The sequence below is a fragment of the Apium graveolens genome, chromosome 1 (assembly GCF_009905375.1).
Source record: "Apium graveolens cultivar Ventura chromosome 1, ASM990537v1, whole genome shotgun sequence".
In the NCBI taxonomy this organism is placed as follows: Eukaryota; Viridiplantae; Streptophyta; class Magnoliopsida; order Apiales; family Apiaceae; genus Apium; species Apium graveolens.
Genome location: NC_133647.1, coordinates 8237755 through 8253838, shown reverse-complemented (window position 1 = coordinate 8253838; position 16084 = coordinate 8237755). Strand labels below are relative to the sequence as shown.

The following is a 16084-nucleotide window of genomic DNA, read 5'->3' as shown; positions in this document are numbered from 1 at the left end:
ATGGGCTGCATTGGCTAAGAAAAAAATTGATGGCTTCAAGTCTTGTAACAGGAGCAAAAGTTTCATCAAAATCTATTCCTTCTTATTGACAGTAGCCCTTAGCAACCAATCTAGCTTTGTTCCTGACCACTATGTCATTTTCATCCATCTTGTTTCTGAATACCCACTTGGTGTCAATTGGATTCTTTCCTTTAGGCTTGGGTACCAGCTTCAATACCTTGTTCCTTTTAAATTGGTTTAGCTCTTCCTGCATAGCTAAAACCCAATCAGGATCCAACAGAGCTTCTTCTACCTTCTTTGGTTCTTCCTTAGAAAGAAAGCTGCTATACAGACATTCTTCTTGAGTTGCTTTCCTTGTTTGAACTCTAGAAGATGCATCACCAATAATGAGCTCAAAAGAGTGATCTCTAGTCCATTTTATCTGTTGTGGTAGATTAGCTCTAGATGAAGAGGCCTCATTATTGTCTTGATGATTAGTAGAGTTTTGATAATCAGAAACTCCCATGAGTTTATGGATCTTTGACTTCAAGATGGGGTTCTTTCTGACTGTGATCTTATTTGACTTCCAACTCCTGTAGAAGGATCGACGGATGTTGATCTTTATCTGTTGATGGATGATGTTTTTTGCCTGTCGACAGATGATGCAGATTGTCTCTCGATGGATGATGCACTAGGTCTTTCGACGGATGTTAAATTATGTGCTTCATTAGTTGTAGATTTTTCTGCATTGTCCTTGGATATTGGTTCTTAATCACTATCATCATCACTATCTTCATAACTCATCTCCACATTATCAAATTTGAGGCTCTCATGGAAATCTCCATCTTGCTGTCCTTCAATCTTTTTATCATCAAACACAACATGTACTAATTCCATAACAATGTTGGTTCTCAGATTGTAGACTCTATATGCTTTTCCAACAGCATATCCAACAAAAATCCCTTCATCTGCTTTGACATCAAACTTTCCATGTTGATCAGTTTGATTTCTTAAGATATAGCATTTGCAGCCAAAGACATGTAAGAAATTTAGAGTTGGCTTCCTATTCTTGAACAACTGGTAGGGAGTCATGCATTTGGCTTGATTGACCAAAGAAATATTCTGAGTGTAGCATGCAGTATTCACAGCTTTAGCCCAAAAATATGTTGGTAACTTTGATTCTTCCATCATTGTTCTTGCAGCTTCAATAAGAGACCTATTCTTTCTTTCCACCACTCCATTTTGTTGTGGATTTTTTGCTGCAGAAAACTCATGCATGATCCCATTTTCTTCATAAAATACTCTCATCACAGAATTCTTGAACTCAGTTCCATTGTCACTCCTGATTCTTCTAACCTTGAAGTCAGGATGATTGTTAACTTGCCTTATATGATTGGTGATGATTTCACTAGCCTCATCTTTTGACTTTAGAAAATATGTCCAAGAGAACTTTGAAAAATCATCCACAATTACTAGGCAATACCTCTTGTTTGAGATAGACAACACATTTACTGGTCCAAACAAGACCATGTGAAGTAACTATAAAGGTTCTTAAATTGATAATTCAAGCTTCTTTCTTAATGATGCTTTAATCTGCTTTCCCTTTTGGCAGGCATCATACAATCCATCCTTTGAAAACTCCACTTGAAGAATGTCTCTAACCAAATCTTTCTTGACTAGCTCATTCATGGTCTTAAAGTTTAGATGGGACAGCTTCTTGTGCCATAGCCAACTTTCATCTTGACTTTCTTTACTGAGAAGACAAGTTACTGATTCTGCATTTGATGAATTGAAATCAGCTAGGTACATATTTCCTTTTCTCACTCCAGTAAGAACCACTTTATTGCTTCTCTTGTTGGTCATAACACATGCTTCATAATTGAAAGTGACTGAGTTGCCCTTATCACAAAGCTGGCTGATACTCAACAGATTGTGCTTGAGTCTATCCACTAGGGCAACCTCTTCAATGATGACATTATCCTTTGAAATCAAGCCATATCCCACAGTATAACCCTTGCTGTCATCTCCAAAGGTGATACTTGGGCCAGCTCTTTCCTTGAACTCAGTGAGCAGGGTAGAATCTCCAGTCATGTGCCTTGAGCAACCACTATCTAGATACCAAAGATTCTTTCTGTTTCCCTGCACACATCAAAATCAAATCAAGTTGATTTTGGTACCCAAGTTTCCTTGGGTCTTTCCTTGTTAGCATTTTTCTTTGGTTTCTTAGGTTTGACCTCATTTGACTTGGGAATTTCAAATTCATTCTTAGTCATTTGAGTTGGACCTTTGAAACCATTCATTGAAGCAAAATTATCATGCACATTTTGATTAACAGGAAAAGGCATGCTATGTGCAAACATGTTATTCCAGTAAGGCATGCTAAATGGCATTTGAGGTATATTAAATGCAGCATAATATGGATTAGGTGCAAATGGCATATTAGCAAATTGTGCATTCATATTCTGTGTAGGCAAAGCATTCATAGGTATTGCAGACATGGCAGTCATGTTGGGAAAAGAAGAAGGTGTAGACATGGGAGTAGGCATAGCAAGTTTACAATTAAAAGACAAATGATTAACACTACCACACTTAACACAAATTTTTCTTGGAGCATATTTATCAGGTGTGTAGTTATGTATGTTAATCCCTACCTTCCCATTTCCTATTGTTTTTCCTTTTTGATTCTATTTTAACCTCAATCTTTTCTAATATGTCATTCAATTGCTTGATAGACAGATGCCCAACATTAACTCTCTTTTCTTTTCTCACTTGACTTGATTCTCCTGGAACAAAGTTTTTAGAAACTGATCCATATTTATCATTCAACTTAGCTAGCTTAGCTTTGCTGACTGGCTTACTGACATTCGACGGATGTGGCTCATTGTCTTTCGACGGATAATCCTTTTGATTATTCGACGGATAATTTTCATCATCCGTCGAGTCCACATCTATTGAGAGTCCTTCAACCAAGTTGGAATCAAGCTTCTCTTTATTCTTTTTCTAGGTTGTATCACAAAAAGACTTTATACCTTGAACTTTAGTGATTTGAGCGTAGACATCTCTAGATGATTTCCATGCCTTAATACTTCCTGTTCTCGTTCAAGTTGCTTTCTTAAAATCTCCTCTTTCTTTAGGGATCTAGTTAGTTCATCCTTATCAACCTTGCATTCTAATTTTAATTTTTCAAACTCAATGAATTGAGTCTCTAGCACATTATTCCTCTCACTTAAAAACACAATGTTCTCCTTAATTTTACTGTTTTCTTTGGTGAGAGACTTAAGAGTGACACGCAGGTGATATAGTTCAGTAGACATGTCATTTATTGCATCATTACTCTCAGATTTAGATAAATATGCTAGATTAGTTGTGATTACCTGATTGCTTGATGAACTGGTCTCTGTTTCATCTGATTTGGCCATTAGGGCTAGATTGACATAGTTTGTTTCTTCATCTTCATCCAATCCATCTGTAGCCCAGTCATTCTCTTGTGTAATCAACAGGCACTACTAGAAATATGGCATTAGACATCGGTTTAGAACCGATGTTAAATAAAATTTGAACCAATGTCTTCGCGTGTGATGTTAAATGTCATCATCCTTTGACATCGGTTAACAGCTGATGTCTATTACACTGCTATACATCGGTTTTAAGATTAAATGTGATGTCTTTGCAACAAATTTCAGCTTAGATTACAGTATTTCTAGGTGAATATGAGTATATTATGAGGTATTTATCCATTACAATATGAAACTTACAAGCTCTAGAAGCCATTTATTAAAATTCTTTCGAACAAACCGATAACAAAATGAAGAATCAGACATCGGTTCACTTATTTTCCCGATGTGAAATGTTGGATCAGACATCAGTTAACTTATTTACCCGATGTGAAATATTAGATCAGACATCAGTTAACTTATTTACCTGATGTGAAATATTGTATTAGGCATCAGTTAACTTATTTAACCGATGTTTACTCTCTAATATTGTAAAATTTAAGATATCAGTTTTTCAAAAGTTCTGATGTTATTTGGCTTAAAATACATGAGTTTCTTTTCAGAACCGATGTCAAATGACTATTTCATATCAGATTTTTAAGTTCTTTTTCGTTTAATATCGTTAAACTGATGTATTCTACCCCAAAATATATATCAAACTATTGAAACTTCAATCACAAAATCACAATAATCAATGCTATAATAAACAAATTCAATAATATTGAATATTTTAAGTCTAATAACTAAACATTTAACATCAATCACATCCAAAATTCCAAGTCTAAAACCAAGATTAGGTCATATAACTAAGCAATTTTAGGTCTTTACACTTTTTATGAAGGAATACGAGTCTTTTCTTATCTTGCTTTTCCACTCCTTAGTCTAGGAAGGTCTAGGGAATCTGATTTGACATCCTTGGATCCTGGAGTCGTGGAAGTTTTCAAATTTAAGTTTGAAGGAGATTCTCTACTGGACTTGAACACCTCTGATGGTTCCGGACCTGGGACATTATATATTATGACTCCATCAAATGCATATATGCGAAGAGCAAGGCCAGATATTGTACAAATCTTAGCTGCAACTGAAGGTGATGACCAGTACCACCAATACTTTTTCAAGTACGCAGTTTTGATCATATCCACCAGTACAATTGTTGTTTGGATCATCTGAAAAATCATTTAAATTACGTCAAGATTATAAATACGGCACACTGAGGGAAAGCCAAAAGAGAATAATATATAGCTAAAATTCTGTATAAAGAGCACAACATCCAAAAATTGCATAATTTATTCTATATATATTTACTGTAGAATAGTTGTAGTAAGTCTTGGTTAAAGGGCATAATATATAAAAAAAATGCAAAATTATTAATATTTATATGATTTTACTATAGAAGTTGCAGCACAAAATCGAGATATGGCAGGACATATACACTATAGCCAAGGTAAAACAGTAAAAATATTAAAAAAATAGTAGGCAAAAAGTATGAAGGCATTTCTAAAAGTAGCACACACAATTACAACAACTATAAACTAATGTCTCCTATTTGGTTTGGTTTAAATGTTTTAAATACTCGGGTACAACCATGACTAAAAACATAGAGCTTCCTATTTGCCAAGTTTATGGTCTTTCTTCTTTACCATATTGCATCTGCTAAAACTCTCTATATGTCAGTCACATAAAAGATATAATCTAGTCAAGATAGAACCAATTTATGAAATCAGTCATAGACAACGGGCAGTATAAAAACTGATGTTAAAGTGAAAACTAATTATTTGACATTTTTATAAATTTGAACATAGACAACGGTTAGTATATAAAACCGATGTCAACATTCCAGTTTAACATCGCTTTACGAAAAACCGATGTTAAAAACTCTTTCAACGTCAGGTACATTACGTGCCGATGTCTAAGCACCGATGTCGTATGCACTATTTCTAGTAGTGAGGCTCAAACTACTTCTCGCTAGAATCAGACTTTCTACACTCACTAGCAAAATGACATGCTAAGCCACATTTGAAACACTTAAATTTAGACTTATCAACCATGTTTCTGTTTAGCTTAGCTGCTCCAAAATTCTTCTTGAATTTGAGATTGGCAAATTTCCTGGATAAGAATGCTAGATGCTCATCTATATCATCTATGTCATCTTGGCTCAATTTTTCTTCATTTTCAGCTACCAGCCCTTTACCCTTGCTTTCACAAACCCTTGAGTTTGATGCAGATTCCACAGCTTCAACCTTCATCTCCTTTTCCTTCTCTTACTCAGCAACAAGTGCAATGGATCCTCCTTTCTTTCTTCCTTTCTCCATCCTTTCATCTTGCTCTATTTCAAGCTCATAGGTTTTCAGGATACCATACAGTCTCTCCAAGGTGAACTCCTTGTAATCTTGAGAATTTCTTAATGAGATTGTCATTGGCTTCCATTACTTGGGTAGAGATATAAGGAACTTGAGATTTGAGTCTTTGGTTTGGTAGACCCTTCCATGCAACTTGAGAGCATTCAGTAGTTTTTGAAATCTACTAAAAATGTCAGTGGGTGACTCACTTTCTTCACACTGATAATGCTCATATTGCTGAATCAAGAGTTGCATCTTGTTCTCCCTGACTTGCTCAGTAGCTTCACAAATAATTTGAATTGTGTCCCAAACGTCTTTAGCTGTTTTACAGTTTATGATGTTGTCAAACATATCACCATCAACACCATTAAACAGTATATTCATGGCCTTTTTATCTTTCCTAACTTGCTCAATGTCTGAATCAGACCATTCATGTCTAGTCTTTGGAAGTGATGGTTCATTCCCTGTAGCAGCTCTCATAAGGACATGAGGACCTCTTTCAATATAGTCCACATAAGCTTCATCTTCAGAGAGAAGTTGTAGGTGCATCTTCACCTTCCAGTTGTGATAGTTATCTTTGTCCAGAAATGGAATTTTCACTCCAACATCCTTTTTGTTCATCTTGTTGATTGTTGTGATCTTTACACTCTTTGTACTTCAAGAGCTTGCTCTGATTCCAATTGTTATTCCCAAACAATGCAACAAGAATTACAGAAGGGGGGTTGAATGTAATTCTGGCTCCTTTTTGAATTTTAAGATTGTTCTTACTTAATATATATAACAGTGTTTGATTTTGCAAGAAGTGTGGAATGAAACTTGAATTGAAATCAAAACACAAAGTAATAAAACACAAAGCTTTAAAACTCTTCGGTGGATTTGAACTTATCCACCACAGATATATATTAGTATGAGAACTCTGTGATGCTTGAATTACACACAGCTGCTTACAAGTGAACTTACAAACCCACGGAGAGATTCTTAACAAATACAGCTTTTTTCTATCTCTTTGAAAGATAATGTTTACTTAGTTAGTTGTTCTACTTGCTACACTTGGTTTATATATTACCAAGTTACATGACAGTAAGACAAGATAATAAGACAAACTATATCTAGTCTAACTCTGTTGTTTCATTACTCTATTCCAGCATCTTTGAATATCTTCATAATTGCATGGAAATGGTAATGCTTCTTTGTTCTCAAAAACCTGTAATTAGGTGTTAGGGCGAAATCACGCGCTAATAATACACGCAAGTATACGTGTTCGCAAGTAATATAGAATACTTTCTAGTTCGTTCCCATAGAGACTCAGACTAATTATGTTCAATTAAACTCACTCACCAATGTATGATTACTTCTCAATGTTAAGACAATAACACTTAAATTTGATTAACTAATTATTAATTACAATTAACTACTAGAATTAAGCACTTAATTAACACTTAGAATTAACAATATTAAAACACTCATGAGATCACAACTTCATTACTACTTCCTTCAATAGCCATTGTTATTATCCTTAGCATGCAACAGTGATGATATTAATCGAATAACACGAAACTGATAAAAGCCAACTTTCATTGTACTAATACCATTCTACCAAACATCCACAATCAAGATAGAAGTTGAATAGGCATCAATTATGTTGAGTCCCTATATGTCTATAGAAATTGATAACATAACGTTTTAAGAACAAGTTATTCCTTTTGATTACACAGGGCGAATAAAACGGTTAGAGTTACCCATTAATCATGCAACATCGTACATGAACATATGCTAGCATGGCAAGTTCTAAATCTCAAGATCCACCGTCACTTCACAAAAGATTAACACCCTATCTTATATGTTCGCGACGCACATAAGACGAATACGCACAACCAATACTAGATATCATACAATCATCACACACTAAGGTATTAAACAACTAACTACAGAATTCCATAGTAAATCCGTTACGACCCCATGATCACGATTAGCCCATGTTAGCACTCATCGTCATCATGGGTTCATATGAAAACATGATAAATAAACACAAGAGAATAATAACTAAAACTACTTATATTAAACCAGAGTACGTCACAAGAGTAAATAGGTTCAAAGTAAGAAAACTAACATCCAACGTTACAACGAAATAAAGAATCACAAGAAAATATGCTTTCTCTTCGTTGCGGTGTGCTAAAACGGTCTTCTTCCTTATCTCCTTCGCTCCTTGATTAATACAACCATCCAACCTTCGTGAAACGTCTCTGAAATCTACTTATATAGGAGTCCCATAAAACCCAGATAGCTCAGAAATCGGAAGTTAAACAGAAATAGGAGTCTAAAATAATTATTCAGAATTTACGACCCTGCGCGGCCACTCGGCATAGCTGAGCGGGCGCTCAGACCCTTTCTGGAAAAATGATAAGTTTGCTCCGTTTCTTCACTGCAATCTGCTCCTATCTTCCCACTTGCAATGCTAAACACATGCCAAGACTTATTATTGATGAATTCTCTCCCGAAATGCAACTAATACCCTAAAATGCACAAACACTAGAAAAACGCATCAAATACACAAAATACTTGATTTCAAGACACCAATTTAAGCTATTATAAGATGTTCTAAGTGGTATAAAATGCCACTTATCACACCCCCAAACTTAAATCGATGCTTGTCCTCAAGCGTCACAGACTCAAAAACAAAATAAAAACATGCATGAATGCAATCTATATGAAATACAGCGATCCCCCTTACTACGACCAAACCAACCAACTTACGACATTTCAACAAATGCAATTAGGCGAATAAAGATCAATCAAATCATGCAAACTAACATACAACCAGAAACGCGGTGTGTGCAGATGCTTAACAGATATGCTTCAGAACTAGATCAACTATCATGACTCAACTATCCTCAAGGCAATCGCATGATTATACAAAGAATAAAAATTCTAGGCACAAAGTGACTTATAACACTTCAAGAATCCTGGAGCTTATTACGGAATCATGTTTTTATTTATAACAACAATGCTTATTTGACCATGCAATGAGTGAGGTCCACAAAAGACTTATACAATGGCATCCATATAGCGAGCGTTAGGTTAGCGGATCCCAGGCTATAAAAGCCTTAGGTCACTAGGCACAAAGTCCCCTAAGAACTTAATAACTCGAATACCAAAGAGCCCACTCGTGATCAATTATGCATTAATTCTTTATTTATTTATTTTTTCTTTTTTTTTTCTTTTTTTTTCAAAATTTCTGAGCAAGTGCGTTTCGCTCCATCTTGCTCAACCCTAGACTACTCGCATAAACATACGAGTCGGCTACTAGCCATTTGACGCCTAGCCACAATTAGCAACGAATTCCATTTTTCACTCCATTTTTTCTTTTCATGCCTTTTATCACTAAGAACCTATTATAAAATTCTAAGCATAATAAGTAGATTAGCCTCGAAAACCATCAAACCATAACAACCATCTAGTCCTCTTAAGCATTCCCTAAGACTTAGTGAAATTACAAGTGTTTCTAGCATGCATATCAACCTACACGATTCAACATCACTTTAACGTTATCACTACACTCGCATCAACATCACAAATCAATTGGTAAATCAGCGCAAAATGGATCATGGTAAATGCATGAGCTACATGACATGATAAACAAATAAAGCTAAAAAAAACTATATGGCAAAAATTATGCAATTATATGAACTATACTATCATGAACATGCAACTATATGACACACACACACACAAAATATTTCTTAACTACCACCCCCAAACTTAAAATCTTCACTGTCCCCAGTGAAGGTAGTAGAAAGGAACACAGGGTATACCTACTCGGAGAGATCATCATCATCATCACCCTCAGAGGGTGGTGTATTAGGAGGCGGATATACAGAGTCTTCACCAAAAACTGGCCACTGGATGTCAGCTCCAAGGCCTCGAAAAGCAGTCCCTAGTGCAAGGGTGAGCTCTTGAGCAAACCTGCTATGCGTCTCGTACATAGCATCCATCCTCCGTGACAGCCTCCTATACTGGGCATCAGCCATCCCAGCACCCTCCTGAGCTCTAGAAGAACCAGCCTCATCATGCCTTGGCCTCGCCATGGTAGCACCTCGTGCTGGACACCCTCCTGGAAGACGATAACCCGACCCATGCTCCTCGGGCTCACCACCGGTCCACTCCTGCATCGCATGCAGAGTCCCGGAGTCAATAGGAGCGGCTGACAACTACAACTGCTCATGAGACGGCCACTGAACTCCCACAGCTCGGTAAAGCTTGGCAACCGTAGATGCATAAGGGATGTTCATGTGCTTAGCTCCCCTCAAAAACTTCAGAATTCCCTGGTAGATGAACTCACCAAGGTCCACATAGTACTCCTCATTCAAAATTCCCCACAACAACTGTGCTCTCTCAACTGTGACCTCATGTGCATGCGAAGTAGGCAAAATATTAGCACAAATAAAAGCATTCCATGCACGGGCATACATGTTCATCGCAATCGCCGGAAAGTGGCGATACTCATTAGTTCCAGTCTTGAAGGTCCATACTATGCCCGGCCTATAGAGAGTAGCACAAATCAAATCCAAGTCAAAATTCTCAGCAGTCTTCTCGTTCCAGTTCTCCTCCGTGGGCTTCCTATGTCGCTGCCCAATCACACGGCGAATCGCCGCAGGGTGATAATCAACCGTCATCCCCCGGACCACAGAATACCCATTCTTCTCGGCCTTCGCGTTCGCATAGAACTCGCGAACCACGCTCATCGGCACTGCTTCAAGAGACTCACAAAAAGCAATCCACCCCTTCTCTGCAATCATAGGCAACAACTCACCATCCCTCCCCGATGGTAAGAATCCCCTCTCCTTCAAAATTGGATTCCCTAGAAGCCTAGTGTACTCCTCTTCAGCAGCCCTATCATTCAAATGAGGCCTCGCAGCAGTACCCCTCGAGGAATCAGCAGTAGGGACAATGCTGCTGCTATCGATAGTCCTTGCTCTCTTGGGTGCCATCGAAACTGAGTAAAAGTGCTTGAGATTTGTGTTTTTGTGTTTGGGAGAGAGTTGAAGTGTTGAAAGTGTATGGAAGATATATGGGATAGGTGTATGTATATATAGAGTAGGGATTAAGGTAGAATTTGATTAGGAGTGGGTTTAAGGGTTAAAAACATGGGATAATGGGGAAATAAGTCGTGGGTTATGGGCTGTGTTTTGTGTTTTTATTTTTCTAGATTTTTATTGGATTTTTATTGAACATAAAAAAAAATTCTTCCAGTCGGCCCCTGAGCGAGCGCTTAGGGGGCATCTGGAATTTTTTTTTCCAGGCTCCATTTTTCTGATTTTTTTGTGGTTTTGGATAGGTTATTAACTTCTAAGGGTTCCTGTAACAACAAATCATGGGTTGCCTCCCACGAAGCGCTTCTTTTTCGTCATTAGCTTGACGTTGCGTACCTTCCTCATGTTGACAATAAAACGACACTAACCACTTCCCGGTTTGCCGTATACCCATAGTAGTGCTTCAAACGCTGACCATTAACCTTGAATGCTTGGTCCGGATTATTCTCAAAAATCTGCACCGCTCCATGTGGAAACACAGTTTTGACAATAAAAGGTCCAGACCATCTTGATTTCAACTTTCTAGGAAAAAGTCGGAGACGAGAGTTAAATAAGAGAACTTGTTGCCCCGTCACGAATAACTTAGGATGTAGCTTCCTATCGTGCCACCTTTTCACTTTTTCCTTGTACATTTTGTTGTTCTCGTACGCTTGGAGTCAAAATTCATCAAGTTCATTAAGCTGAAGCATTCGCTTCTTTCCAGCTGCATCTAGATCTAGGTTCAACTTCTTTAACGCCCAATAGGCCTTATGCTCAAGCTCTGCAGGTAAATGACATCCCTTACCATACACCAGTTGAAACGGGGACATCCCAAGTGAAGTTTTGTATGCTGTTCTGTAAGCCCAAACAGCTTCATCGAGCTTTAAAGACCAATCCTTCCTTGACGGACAAACAACCTTCTCTAAGATACGCTTGATCTCTCTGTTAGATACTTCCGCTTGACCATTTGTTTGCGGATGATAGGCAGTAGCAACTCGATGATTCACATTGTAGCGCTGCATCATAGAAGTGAACTTACAGTTGCAGAAATGCGACCCTTCATCACTTATGATTACTCGTGGCATTCTAAACCTTGTGAAAATCTGATTATGAAGAAAATTCAACACTGCCTTTGCATCATTTGTTGGTAGAGCTTTAACTTCTACCCATTTTGAGACATAATCGACTGCCAGCAAGATGTACTGATTATTGCAGGATGAGACAAAAGGCCCCATAAAATCGATTCCCCAAACATCAAAGACCTCAACTTCAATCATAACATTTAACGGCATCTCATCCTTTCTCGTAAGATTTCCCACTCTTTGGCAACGATCACACCTTAAAACAAACTGATAAGCATCCTTAAACAAGGTAGGCCAGAAAAAACCTGCTTGCAGAATACGAGCTGCAGTCTTCTCACCACCATAGTGTCCACCATAAACTGTGGAGTGGCAGTCTCGTAATATCCCCTCCGTCTCACAAAATGGGATACATCTCCTGATGATCTGGTCAGCTCCCTGTCTAAACAAATACGGTTCATCCCACATATACCACTTCACCTCATGCAGAAACTACTTCTTTTGAGTTGTGGTCAAATTAGGAGGCATTATATTGCTGACAAGATAATTCACAATATCTGCGAACCATGACTCTTCCTCCTGAACTATGAACAACTGCTCATCCGAAAAAGATTCGTTGATCAATATCTTATCATGTGAAGTAGAGTCGGGATTCTCCAATCTAGAGAGATGGTCAGCTACTTGATTCTCAGTACCTTTTCGATCCTTGATCTCTAACTCAAATTCTTGTAGTAAGAGCACCCAACGAATTAGTCTCGGCTTCGAATCCTTCTTGGAAACCAAATAGCGAATGGCCGCATGATCAGTGAATACTGTCACCTTCGTCCCAAGCAAATAAGATCAAAAATTTTCAAAACCAAAGACTATAGCCAAGAGCTCCTTTTCTGTAGTGGTGTAGTTCATTTGGGCCCCATTTAAGGTCTTGCTAGCATAGTAGACCACATGAAAAAGATTATTCTTGCGTTGCCCAAGAACTGCGCCCATCGCATAATCACTCGCATCACACATCATCTCAAAAGGCTCTGTCCAATCAGGTGCTGTAATAACTGGTGTAGTGATCAAACTCTTCTTAAGAGTCTTGAATGCCGTCAAACAGTCATCATCAAATTTGAAAGGCACATCCTTCTCAAGCAAGTTGCACAACGGTTTAGATATCTTCGAAAAGTCCTTGATGAAATGCCGATAAAAACCCGCATGACCAAGAAAACTACAGATTCCTTTCACAGTAATAGGTGGTGGAAGATTTTCAATGACTCCCACCTTGGCTTTGTCCACCTCAAGACCCTTTCTAGAGACCTTATGCCCAAGAATAATGCCTTCACGCACCATAAAATGACATTTTTCCCAATTGAGCACCAAATTAGTTTCCACAAACCTTTTGAGTACTATGCGAAGAGTATTCAAACATTCATCATACGAATGTCCAAAGATGGAGAAGTCGTCCATGAACACCTCGACATTATTTCCAATCATGTCAGAGAATATAGCCATCATACATCTCTGAAAAGTGGCAGGTGCGCCACATAACCCAAACGACACTCTGCGAAAAGCAAACGTGCCAAATGGACAAGTGAAGGTAGTCTTTTCTTGATCCTCTGGTGCAATACAAATCTGATTATACCCTGAGTAGCCATCCAGAAGATAATAATACTCATGACCAGCCAACCTGTCAAGCATCTGATCAATAAACGGAAGCGGGAAGTGATCCTTCCTTGTGGTCTTGTTCAACTTTCTGTAATCCATGCATACTCTCCATCCTGTGACTGTTCGAGTGGGGATGAGCTCGTTCTTTTCATTTGCTATCACAGTGATACCTCCTTTCTTAGGTACACATTGCACGGGGCTCTTCCAAGAACTGTCAGAAATAGGATAAATGATTCCTGCATCCAGCCACTTCAGAATTTCTTTCTTCACCACCTCTTTCATGATAGGATTAAGTCTGCGCTGTTGCTCAACAGTTGGCTTACTACCCTCCTCTAGCAGAATCTTATGCATACAATATGAAGGGCTTATCCCTTTGATGTCTGCTATGGTCCATCTAATAGCCGATTTGAATTCTCTCAAGATCCTTAAGAGTTTGTCCTCCTCACTGCCTGAAAGGTCAGATGCAATAATAACAGGTAAAGTAGATGCATCACCTAAAAAAGCATACCTCAAGTGTTTAGGCAATGGCTTAAGCTCCAAGGTGGGTGCTTCCTCAATTGATGGTTTGAGCTTTCTTTCAGCATTTTTGAGGTCAGAAGTACCAAGAGATTCAAACGGCATGTCTAGCTTTCGCCTCCAGGGAGAAGCATTAAGATATTGTAGTTGCTCATTGCCTCCTCATCATCACTGTCAAAATCCCCCACTAAGGCCTTCTCTAATGCATCAGACATTAGCATATGATCGAGTTATGAAGTAACCGCAGAATCAATCAAATCCACTTTTAAGCACTCCTCATCTTCTGTAGGGAATTTCATTGCTTTGAATACATTGAATGTCACATTCTGATCCTGCACCCGCATAGTAAGTTCACCTTTCTGCACATCTATCAAGGTACGACCTGTAGCCAAGAAAGGTCTTCCCAAGATTATGGAAATCTTCTTATCTTCCTCGAAATCCAGAATAACAAAGTCTACAGGAAAGAAGAGCTTATCCACCTTGACTAGCACATCCTCCACTATGCCTCTTGGGTAAGTAATAGAACGATCAGCCAATTGTAGAGACATGTAGGTGGGATTTGGATCAGGCAAATCCAACATTTTAAAGATCGACAACGGCATCAGATTGATGCTTGCTCCCAAATCGCAAAGGCACTTGTCAAAAGACAACTTGACAATGGTGCAAGGAATGGTGAAGTTACCTGGATCTTTAAGCTTTGGAGGTAACTTTTGCTGCAGCACAGCACTGCATTCTTCCGTTAGAGCAACGGTCTTAAGGTCATCCAGTTTCACCTTCCTTGAAAGAATACTCTTCATAAACCTCGCATAACTAGGCATTTGCTCCAGAGCCTCAGCGAAAGGTATATTGATGTGAAGTTTCTTGAACACCTCCAGAAACTTACCGAACTGCTTATCCAGCTTTTATTGTTGCAATCTCTTAGGAAAAGGTGGTGGAGGATAGAGTTGTTTCTCCCCTGTATTACCCTCAGGAAGAGTGTGTTCAACAGTAATCTTCCTTGGTTCCTCCGCTTTCTCCTTTTGGTTAGCTTCTTCATCTCCAACTGCAGTTTCTCCTTCTTTTGCTTTTTCAGCATCAGCAACTTTTCCAGACCTTAAGGTAATAGCCTTGACTTGCTCTTTAGCTTCCTTCCTGCCTGGCACTTCAGTGTCACTGGGAAATGTGCCAGGTTGACGATTGAGCACTGCATTGGCTATTTGACCAATTTGATTTTCCAAGGTCTTGATCGACACCGCCTGACTCTTGCACAACAGCTTAAGTTCCTCAAAATCAGCACTAGTGGGTGCAGCCGCACCTCCCTGTTGAGGATATGATTGCCTTTGAGCATACTGCTGCGGTTGCTGAAATCCAGGTGGGTTGAACTGTTTACTTACGCCTTGCTGATATGGTTGCTGAATAGCATTCTGATTATTACCCCAACTGAAATTTGGATGATTTCTGTTGTTAGGATGATAAGTAGCTGGCACAGGCTGCTGTTATCGCTGATAATTGTTCACATACTAAACATATTTGTTAACAAGAGAACACCGATCCGTAGCATGAGAACCTGCACAAAGCTCACAGACCATAGCTATCTGATTGACTCCATAGGTGGCTAGAGAATCGACCTTCATAGACAGCGCTTGGAGCTGCGCTGCAATAGCGGTGGCTGCATCGACTTCCAGAATACCTGCTACCTTCCCAGGCATCATCCTTTGAGTTGGGTTTTGATGCTCATTTGCAGCCATAGTTTCAATAAGATTATAAGCCTCAGTATAGCTTTTGGCCCACAAGGCGCCTCCAGCTGCTGCATCGAGCATGGGCCGAGATTGGTCCCCCAAACCATTATAGAAACCAGTGATCACCATCCAATCGGGCATTCCATGATGTGGACACTTTCTCAACATCTCCTTGTAGCGCTCCCAAGCTTCGTACATAGATTCTGTAGGTTGCTGCGCAAACTGAGTAAGAGCACTCCTCATAGC

At 38.8% G+C, this 16084-nt stretch overlaps 1 non-coding gene across 1 annotated transcript; it reads left to right on the top strand.

Moving 5' to 3' along the window:
• Positions 1–15977: 15977 nt before the first annotated feature.
• LOC141683677 (small nucleolar RNA R71) lies at positions 15978–16084 on the top strand. The gene has a single exon (XR_012560400.1). It is a non-coding gene; the product is annotated as a small nucleolar RNA R71 (small nucleolar RNA).